The 11,012-nt window shown below is 41.0% G+C and overlaps 1 protein-coding gene across 2 annotated transcripts in view; it reads right to left on the bottom strand.

Moving 5' to 3' along the window:
* Window positions 1-9,980, bottom strand: part of sema4bb (sema domain, immunoglobulin domain (Ig), transmembrane domain (TM) and short cytoplasmic domain, (semaphorin) 4Bb) — a 57,002-nt gene extending 47,022 nt beyond the window's left edge. The window contains exon 1 of one of the 2 annotated variants that reach the window (XM_069174151.1): window positions 9,906-9,980. The gene's annotated coding sequence lies outside the window, so the exon portion shown is untranslated. Of the gene's footprint in view, window positions 1-460; window positions 623-9,905 lie in introns of those variants that run through there. The other variant, XM_069174150.1, reaches the window with a different exon arrangement.
* Between the last annotated feature and the right edge of the window lie 1,032 nt (window positions 9,981-11,012).

The raw sequence follows: 11,012 nt of genomic DNA on the forward strand, positions 1-11,012 counted from the left end.
GAAGCTACAGCTACAACATAACTAGTTTTATTCTCATGTATAAGTTATACATTTTGTTGAGGGTGCAAATCAGGCAATGTGTGCTTGACACCCTTCATGAGTCCTATCAAGCACATCTGTGACAGAAATGGCAGCTCTGAGGTGAACAAGACCACAAACCATGTAGGAATGGAATCAAAGTCAGATTTTCAGGGACTGTATTAAGATAAAGCATCACCAACCTGAGCAATTTTACAGAAAACCAGCATTTGCGCTTTAAAGATCTCCTCTTAGAATAAATTGCCCCGGCTAAATACTTAAAATGTACATTTATGCCGGTATAAAGAGGCCCGGGAAATAATATTACTATAATAAAAACCAAATAATAAATTAAAAATACGTTTATGTGCGTTTTAACCGTGTTCGCTATAAAGCTGTTAACATGGAAACCAAAGCAGACCGAAGCACAAAAAGACTTTACCATCCACGAGTAGCTGCGCAAAACCACTCGGTCACAGCTGAGGTCTTCAGTTGTCGGGGAAAAACTGTCGGAAAAACGGATCGAAACAACATCTAAATCCGCAAAATGCGCTGGAGCTTGTGAGTTAAGGAGTCCATTAGCGTGTCCGTGAGGTAAAGTCCATCCTCCGTGCGCATGAAGACGAGCCTCCTCCGCTACAAACGAGACGCTGGTCTCTTTCAAGCCTCCAAACTTTGGCTCCACCCACAGCACACGCTGCCTGCCTGCAACCACTCAGAGCCTGCAGCACTCTTTACAATCACCTCTTGTTAACCAAAGAGAGAAAATATCACAAAGTTACAGGTCATATGTCCAGTTTCCCCCTTTTGTAAGACAGAAATAGCATAATTTAAAATTTATTGTGAAAATGAAATTTTTGTTAAATTAATTCTGTCCATTTTGAGTGACCTATTAGGACTGAAGTGGAGTGTGTAAATTTTGTTTATGAACTAATCAAGATAGCTTAAAATACAGAAAATTGTTTTCCACAACAATAAATATATACGTACAAAGTTCCGCAAGTTATCGATGCGTATGATGAACCGAGCTGTGCATTTTAAGAGGCTGATCTCTGAAAAACATTCTGAAGTATACATCAAATGCATCCTGCAGAATAAGATCTCAGAGAAGAGGAGAGACTCATATTTTGCTTCTCTCAGAATCTGAGGTGACAGATGTCTTCGTGGAGCAAAAGTTTCCCTGCTTTGTTGGGTTGGGTGTCAGTGTCCGTCTTGCACTCTCTTCTCGGGGCTCCCCTGCAGCCATCAAACAATGCATGACAAGCGAGAGTGTCCACCACAAAGAGAATTACAGGGGATTATGTACAAAGGCAAAGACCTGAGCACAACCAGACCCAGCCATTCATGTAATCTCTTTTTACCCCTAGAAAAGAGTAAAAAAAAGAGCTGTGGGCACCAGTCATCTAGTTTTCCTTAAAGAGTTCAGCCAGGCTGTCCCCTCTGCTCTGCTCTGGATGTCCAATCCAAATTATCTTTCCTAACACGGGGGGATACAAATCAAGCTCAAGCATAACACAAAACCACTATTCTCACCCGCAGGGGAGAAAATAACATGATTAGTCTCCAACTCCTTGCTCTCAGTAACATGTGGTAATGTGACAATTTGTCAGATATTTTGACTGTTAACACAAAGAAATTTGATGACAGTAACCAAGCCAGGCACTGAGTGCTGCAGGCTGCATGCTGATAGCTCGGTATGACAGAGTCCTGACGCTTTATTCTGGAAATGCTGTCACACTCTGACTGGTTTTGTGTGTCTGTGCCTCAGATAAAGCAAAGGCCAATGTCTCCCACCCCACAATGGAAAACTCTTTGACAGGTGGGGGTTAAATTTATGACAAAGGCGCCGTTTTTTTTTTTTTTCTGGCTTTCTGTCCCTGTTTTTCTTCTGCTTCGACTGCATGCATATCTCTCTCTATTGTATGTACTTTGATAGAAATACCCCAAATCAAAGTTGCTATTCCTTATCTGCCGAGACCCAAGTAGTCCCTCAACTACAAATAAGGATTACTTCTGAGAGTAGTCCCACTTACCAAGTCAGGCTTGAAACAGCAGGGGGCGGATAGACAACTCAGCAGTACGAATTCCTCTAAAAACGGGCAGAATTTTTCTTTATTATCTCCACTCAGCAGTAATTTATGGCAAAAAAAATAATAAAAAAATCAAACTATGACTAAGTTCTCTAAGAAAAATAGGTTAAAACTTATAAATGTTAATTAGTCTCTACCACCCACTGACAAAAGGAGAACAACATAAGGAGTCCTCAGGTGTTGGCACCCTCAAACTGGAGATACTGCAGCTTTGGGTGAGACATGCTGAAGTTTATTTGGGGCATTTTTATACTTTGAAAAAAATTCCTCATGACTTTGACAAAAGCTTAATTGTTGACCACATCACCCTCAATCTGCTGCGCTCAAATAATCTCATTGTTATGGCACGTGAACTTGAACACAGGGAGCACACAGCAACCATTCATATTAAGGGCATGCCCCCCTGTGGAGCTTTTATTGGGGTTAAGTATATGACAGACAACATCAGATTTGGATAGCCGCCTATATTCTCTGGATTTACTCACCCAACAAAAGCCCTAAGTCGTAGCAGCTCGCAGTAGAGCCCAGCTTATGTCAATGAGATCAACAGTTTCTCCTCTTTGATTTACAGCCTCAAATCGTTTGTCATTCGTATTGATCAGCGTTTCGTGCACAGGCAAGAAAATTCAATGATTTTGTTTTTAAAAATAAGCGTTTTGTGGTGCCCAGAGAAAGAATCCTCACGACACTGATGATTCTCACAATTTTCCTGTCACTCCGCAATCAGGTCAAAATGTGTTCTAATGCTTTGATTTATGACTTAAGTATAAACTAAAAACGTAAAAGGACATTTCAATCAGCTGTATGAACATCTGCATGCTAAGATGCTGAACATGGCTAGCACAGTTACTGTTTCTGTTATATTCTTAGTTTAAAACATTCAAAAATCAATTAAAAAATGATCCACAGAAAGTGAAGCAATAATGGTTTCGACACTATGTCAAAGACATTTGAATATTGTGCTACACAGATGTCTGCTGAATTAGCATGCTAATTAGTTAACCCCACGCCTCAACAGGGGACAGTGAGTCACTGGAAACCAGAGTAAACATCATATTGTTTTCCACTACTGGAGACAACTCTTGGCGAGTAACGGCTCTTTAATGCAGCTAATAAACTCAAACTGAACAGAAAAACATTCCAAATGGCATCTTTCCTGTTGGCTGTTTTATTGCTACTATAGGAGCTTTCAATTTTAAATGTGTGATTTTAATTTGAAAGCTGTGGCATTTAGCCGACCAGCAGTGTAACTTTCTTACTCAGAGTCAGATTGGTATTAATGATACCGGCCCTGCTGTTGTCAAATCTAAAACCACTGTACTTGGATCGGTCAAATCTGGATTGGATTATCTTTGACAGGCTGAACTCTTTAAAAAGGTCTGATCTGTGACAGCTTTATCCATGAAGACGCTAAAAAGGGGTTTTACTTAAAATGTTTAACGTGTTTTCATAACAGTTTGAGGTTAAAAAAAAAATACAGAGCTACGTCTCAGTGGTCAGATGGATGAGTTTATCTCCCATGTCTATATTATGCTGGAGCTAAAAAAAAAAAAAAAAAAAAAAAAGGAGATAAGCAAGCTATAACATAAATTATAGATTCAACCAGTCAGTCAGGTCCATAACTGGAAACTTTACAATCATTAGTTAGAAAACAATTCAAGTATTAACTTACGGCAGGGCAGGAATACAGAAAAATATCAACCTAACTGCTAAACCTCAGTGGAGCTGGACTCAGAGCCGAGCGGACGCTTAACGTACAAAGTGATATTGCAAGACTGCAAGAAATCGTACACATTGCACTGCTGTGCCTAAGTAGCATCTCACAGTGGAGCGAGCTGGCGCTAACTGAATGGTGACATCGGTGTGAGTACGAGGTGTGCTCGCCCCTGCAGGCTGCAACGTTAAGTCAGAGCGGTCCACTGCAGGTGCGTCCTGCACAGTGGACCGCTCTGACTCATCTCCGTGGCCTCACCTTGTCGAGCTCTGACAGACCCAAAAACGTCCCCCACGTTTCACTTAATCTCTCTCCGCACACGCAAGAGGCCTCCTCTCTTCACACTGATGATTCATGACTGTTCAACTGAGGCAGCACGTAGATCCTAAAGTTTCTAATTTGCTTCCTCCATAAATGATCCTGAGATGGGTTGTTTTGACAAGTTGGTCATATATCAGACACAGTCAGCCCGTCAAGTCTGAGACTAGCTATTTTGATTCCTTAAATTATGTTGATATAAAATTCCTATAAATTATATTTTGCATGTTTCTGAAACCAGACGAGAAGAACATTTGTTTGTCAGTGATGTTTACTTACGTAACAAACTATCACCACAAACACAAACGTAAAATGTGAATGTCTGTCACTGAGTGAGTGATAAGTTACACCGTTGGTTTGGACGAATGCCGGGACTTCCTTTGACCGTTTCAAATTAAAAGCCCTCTGGCATTTCATACAGAGCCCAGCCACACTGGGGTTTGACCTGGTTTTGTTTTCCTGTTTGGTTCAAGTGAAACAGCTTATCTGTCTGTATACATAAATTGACAAAATTTGCCCCCAAAAAATCATACATTACACATCAAAATAGCTAAAATGAAATGTTGTAGCTTTTGATGTTTGTCTTATGGCTACACAACTTTGACAGTGAACTTTTGGACCGTGATACAGTTTAAAGAATAATCTAACTTAAATTACTGAAATCAAATAATATTTTCTCATTTCACTGGACATGGGAGACATTTGTTTTTTGTACAAACAGCAACAGAAAGAAAACATATTTACAAAAGACAATTCAACAGCTTGTGTTGTTATTAAGCACCTTTCATGTTTACCATCTTATTTTTAGCATTTTACTATGCTAACACTTGCTAAGTAGCGGAAACATTGTATCCCAAATCCATCCATAAAAGTCCTGAATTTTTTTTTTTTTTTAGTGTATGTAGTGTGTCCACAAACGAAAAATGGAGTATATGAAAAAAAAAAAAAAATTGATTTCTGAGTGTACAAATTTTCACAAAGGAGGAGAAGCTCACAGCTAAAAATAATAATAAAGTATGTCGGTATTTTTTATATTACTAAGATGTTTAGTACAAATTTCATGGTAATCCATCTACTAGTAGTAGAGATATTTAGTCTGGCCTGTAGTGTTGGTCTGGCAGACTGACAGCCCAACATCGCCAGCCCTGTAGAGGCACTTCCATGACTAAAACATACCAGAGAAACAATGACCCGATTGCTCTGGAAAATCCACAAACTTCAGTTTTCATTAGACCTACTCTCCTCCAAAGTAATAGTCCCGATACAATTTCTCAACACAGATGCTGTGAGTTGTGGGTTGTAGTGAAAAGCACGATGCTTTGTCATTTTTCAAAGCTGTGAGTCTTACAAATCAAATTCAATTCATTCCCATTGCACTGACCTCAAGGCAGAAATATCAGCAACAAATGTCCCCAAATCTGGACACATCAAAGCAAAACTATTCACATGGCCAGATACCGGTAGAGGAATGCAGGGGCTTATGCCAGGTGTTTGTAATGTCGGTGAATTTATCCTCTCAGAGATAAGGCACTGTCCATGTAGGTTGTTGGTAACAGCCAATGTGGCCAAACAACATCACAGAGAGAGAGTGGAAATCACTCAGTTATCGCAGATGGCTGCTAGCGCCCGTATCAAAGACAAGGGAGGTGGCTTCCACTGTTTTTTTTTTTTTTATGACTTCCATCCATCCCTGCTTCCTCACAGCTTTGTCTTTCTCTCCCTCTCATGCACACACATGTCAGAAGTACGCTTGTGTTTATGGTGACAAGGAAAATAATTAAAGAGATGCAAATCATCTCATCAGCTTTAATTGGCTCTTGCTTTCATTCATTACACGTTCCATCATCTCAGAGTGAGTTCCTGAAGGTTTTTGGTTTCCCTAAATAATTAAAGCATTGAGGTTTACCGGCTCACTTGTCAATACAGATCAACACAGAATACAGTCGGAGCTGAAACTGAGATTATTGAAGCTACCAGTGAACAGCTTTGATTTTACCTTCATGGCTATGCAGTGCGTTAGATTTCTTCTGTTTGTTCTTCTGGGTTCACAATAAAACTTCACAAAAGAAAAACTGGAATGAATCTGAAGATGAATTGGAAATATGTCACAGAAATATCTGCGGATCTATCTATGGATTACCTTTACAGCATTGCTCTCCGGGTCAGTAAACAGCAAAGTTACAGAAAAAACACACACGCAAACAAAGAAAGACACACAAAAAGACAGATAAAGAGGGTCCAACATGTGGCAAAGATTGTGAAATAGACCTCGAAGTCTTGACGCCATAATGAACATACTGGAGCCAGCTGAACTGTTCGGACACCTCTTCATCTTTCCTAATGAATATGAAGCAATATCAGCTGTCCGACAGCTTCGGGGGAAGGGCCGGCATGTGGCGTTAATATGACTTCTATAGAGTGTCATGAGATTAATGCACCTTAATGTGGTTTGTTTTGCCCCAGGGAGCTTAAGGGAAGGGATGTCAGCGATGGCTAGGGCAGATTTAAATGAAGATGTTGGCGTGTGTGTTTGCTCAGTGCATGGATTTCCTTTGTCTGGCTCTTTCTTGGTGGTTTTGAAGCTGCGAGGCTGTGGGTACCGCAGTAGGAGGGCATAGGTGAAGGTCCTGCACAGCTGCAAAGCGGGAAGGGGGAGGGCTGTGGAAGAAAGCCTCCAGGCACAGAGAAGGAATTAATGAGTTTTGGACATTTTCTTTAAAATTAATTTCTCAGCACAAATAACTTTATTAATCATGACATTAAATATAGTGCAGTGTTAAAGGGGAATACCATTAAAACCTATGAAATTGCTTGTGTATTTCTTCGGTCTAATGGCAGGTTTATCCATTAAGATTTTTGTAATCCTTTCCTGAAATTAAAGTGAACAATAAAAACTGCTGCTCTTTCAGCTCTGTGGAGGTTTGTGGAAAGCTCATTGAAAACGGAAAGATACTTCAATCAGCTGTTTGGACAGCAAAGATATGTATTCAGGCGTTCTGGCTGATACAGTTAAAAGTAGAAGGACAAACAGACAAGGTGGATTTTCATCTGTTAAACAAGGATCATCCTCCATATTTTGCTTTTCTATCAACCATCTGTTCAGTGTTTTGTCTTTGTTAAACCAGTGTATCTTTGTGTTTTAAGCTGTGTCACTGTGCAGGCACTACATCCTATACTTTTATCAGTGCAGTTCAACTGCAGATGAGTTTGTCTGATTAACATTTAGATGCTGGAAGTTAGAAGTTTATCCATTGAACATGTTTCAGTGATGATGTAGCGTGCATGACTTTTGCTGGAAAGTTTGACTGAAAGAGTACTTTAGTGTTATTATGGAAGGGGAGTGTTTTCAGTTTGGGATGGAAGAACCAGAGCAGCTGTCATGGGGTTGTTATTTTCCATAAGTAGGCCCCACACCATTGCATGTTTTATTCTTAGAAATACTTGTGGTGTCTCTGTTTAGAGAGAATGGAAAAAAAATATATCAAACAATCTGATAAAAAAAGAAAAATTCATGTGGAAGCTATCGACTGTGTGACACCGAGTCTGCTATGAAACAGTGACAGACCTAAAGTAAGAGGTATGTGAATCCTTTTCTGTGCTGAAATCCAAATTGGTCACACAGATGGAAGAGTCAATGAAATATTGACTGAATTGATCCTTTTAATTTGCTAGCCTTTCAATAGTTAGCTCATATTCATATTTACTTCAGCCAATTGGTTTGACATCAGTGAAGGAAGCTACAAAATGAATATGTTCAGTCAGCATGAAATCGTACCAACAAAGTTCTGCAACCTTAACGCCACTTCAAAGAAAACTCCAAAAGTCTAAATGTGTGTCAAAACAGGTGAAACGAACACAGAAATATCTAATAAGTGAAGAAGTGCTTCAGGGAGAGAATTAACCTCTAGATGCTCTGCCAAGCTCAAAGTGCTGCACATGACTGCAGTATCAGCTCCTGGTTTTACTTTTAAAGGTCTTTGGGGCAGTTGGGGAGACACAATGTCTGTTGTCGGCCGTAATGGGATTCACACGGTGAGAAATCAATAAACTATCTCAGTATAACCAAACACGAACCTTTAAAGGACCAAAATAATGCTTCAACAACCAATAGGAAATGACTATAGGAACTGCACTTCCTCATTGCCTGTTGGTTTATTCGGTTTTTTTTGTTGGACCACCATCCTAATTACTTTCCATCCGAGCCTACAGAGACTATGTCAGAGTTAAACAGCCTCGAGGAAGAACTGTTTCATGTGCTAATCATCGATTAAAAAAAAAAAAATCCACCAACACATTTGCACACACTGTTTCATGAGGGATTGTGGAGAATCTGAATAAGGCCAGCTGATTTTCAAAACATCTTGGGCGGGTTGGTCCATTTCTGTGCGGTTATGGCTGCCATCACTGATAATAATGAGCGAGTTGAAAGGCACAGCAAAGATAATTTGTTTGTTGGTTAATTGAAGAATGGTATGCAGATTATCAAGCCTGGAAAATAGATGGTTTGGTTTGCAGCCAGTGAGCTGGTGGCATGTGATGGATTACACTTCCCTCCAGATTCTGTAGATATTTGTTTAAATTATGGATCCCACAAACGTACTAATCAACTATGCAGGATGAAGACGCCTTAAAAGTGAACCATCATTTATTTTGAAATGGAAAAGAAGTGAATCATGTCTAGCTTTTCTGCCAGCTCCATGCAATATAGAAATGGAAAAACATCTGGATGAATTAGTTATGAGTGTCCACATGTGAAGTAGACAAGCCATATAAAATATTAACATTTCAACACACTGCATTTCAAAAGGTGAGCTTGCAGTGCAATGCTACAAAATACAAATTGGTCAACCTTGGCTAAGGAAGAAAATGTACCAGCTATTTCACGTAGTTCCATTATTATTAATTCTCCATTTAGCATTCAAAAGCTGTGGCAATAATATAATTACTTCTCCTATTATACTCAGTGTCATTGAGCCTTACAGTGAAAGAGCCCAGTGCACATAATGGGAAAGGAGAAGAAAGGCAGAGGATTGAAAGTGTCCAAATGTCACAGGCGAACAGGTCCTCACCACATGCACACACCCTGCTTTGTCAGCGGCGCAAGAGGAACAATCTATACGTATGTACATAATGAGACTGTCAGGGCTTTATTGTTATCATAATGTCCTCCCTGTTCAGTTGGCAGGAGTCAAAAAAAATCTAAACCATCACGAGAATGCAGTAGCAACTTTGGTTTTACATTCAACTGAGTCAGCTCCCAGCATCTTTTCCTTTCCTTCCCCTGATATCTCAAACCAAGGTTACTGACATTTTTCAAAGAGGAAATCAGATAACCCACAACACCTTGGAGCATATTTAATCTTCCTATTTCAGGCTGCGTGAGCACATATGCATACAAACACATTTCTCATCTCACCGCAAGCTCACGCACACGTGCACCTCACCACAGCATCCAGCTCCTTACTAGGACACAGACACACAATAAGCCAAGACCCTGACTGAATGCAATCTATTGCCATGGCACCCAGCGCCAAGACGACCGGTGTCTGTAGTAACTGAGCAAGCTCACACCACTTCATTACTCCAAGCACAAACTCAGCTGCAAGCCTCTCCTCCCAGGCTGCAGTGGCAGCGATGCCTCCCGGTGTTTGTCCGTCACTCTAAAACAACGAATAGGCAAGGCAGATTAAAACAATGTCCTTTCATCCTTTTGTCTTATTGTGAACCACGGTCGCCTGCTGTCATAAGAGAAAGGAGGGACTCACCGTGCTTTCCCCCCACGGCGGACGATGGGAGCCAGGTGGAGCGCGCAGAGGCTGCAGTGGCGGAGGAATCCCCCTGGTAGTGTATGTGTAAGAGTGTGTGTGAGAGGCAGCATGGAAGTGTGTGCGTGTATGTGTGTGTGTATGCAAGTGCCTACATGTGCGCGTGTGTGTGTGTGTGTGTGTGTGTGTGTGTGTGTGTGTGTGTGTGTGAGTGTGCAGGGAGTCAGAGCTGATCCAGCAGATGCAGGCGGGAGCCACCAATAGAATGAGGAGAAGGAGAGAGAGAGGAGAGGAGGGGTCTGATAGCATTACATCATGGACTAGGGAATGGTAGGTTTGCAGGGGGTGGGCTACGGGTGGGGGAAGGTGTGTGTGTGTGTGTGTGTCTGTCTGTGTGTGTCCTTGTGTTTGCGTTTGTGTCTGCATCACAGTATATTCTCCCTCTGCAGCAGACCACAGGATGATTAAAGATTGTGTCCATGCTGCATACAGTGCAGTGTCGTCATGCTGCCTGCACCTGTGTGTGTGTGTGTGTGTGTGTGTGTGTGTGTGTGCGTGCGTGCGTGCATGCGTGCGTGTCTGTGGTTGTGTACATATGAGCGTAACATAAACAACATTTATAATCAAGAAGGTATAATAATCACAACTGAGCCACATTTTCTACATCGTGTACCCAAACCTCCTGGTAACTATAAATAAGTATTCTCACAGCTTTCATGCACAGATGTATTCCAGATGTTGATTTTCCTTTTTTTTTTTTAATATTACACACATACAAAAATCACAATCCTGCTCCTTTTCACCACAAGACACACTCCAAGCTGGCTAATGGCTCCCTTGTCAGTTTGAAAAAGCACTGATGGACACCCTGGTAGGAAGTCACTGACATTTCAGGTGAGTGATTCCAAACACTTTCTGCTGGCTTTGACATAAATGGAAGAGAAAACACACACCTTCTTTTTCTTTTTTTTTTTACCCAATAGCAGCAGCAATCACCTGTCTTTGTGCAGCCTGCCATCCCTAAAGAGGAGCAGAGGGGGGAAGAAGAGGGAAGGCGAGAACGAGGGAGTGGGCAGGAAGGGCGTTAGTAGGAAAACAATGACAGCT

The sequence above is a fragment of the Embiotoca jacksoni genome, unplaced genomic scaffold (genome assembly GCF_022577435.1).
Source record: "Embiotoca jacksoni isolate LCO1_2020_lvr unplaced genomic scaffold, fEmbJac1.0.p SCAF_6, whole genome shotgun sequence".
NCBI classification, from domain to species: Eukaryota; Metazoa; Chordata; class Actinopteri; family Embiotocidae; genus Embiotoca; species Embiotoca jacksoni.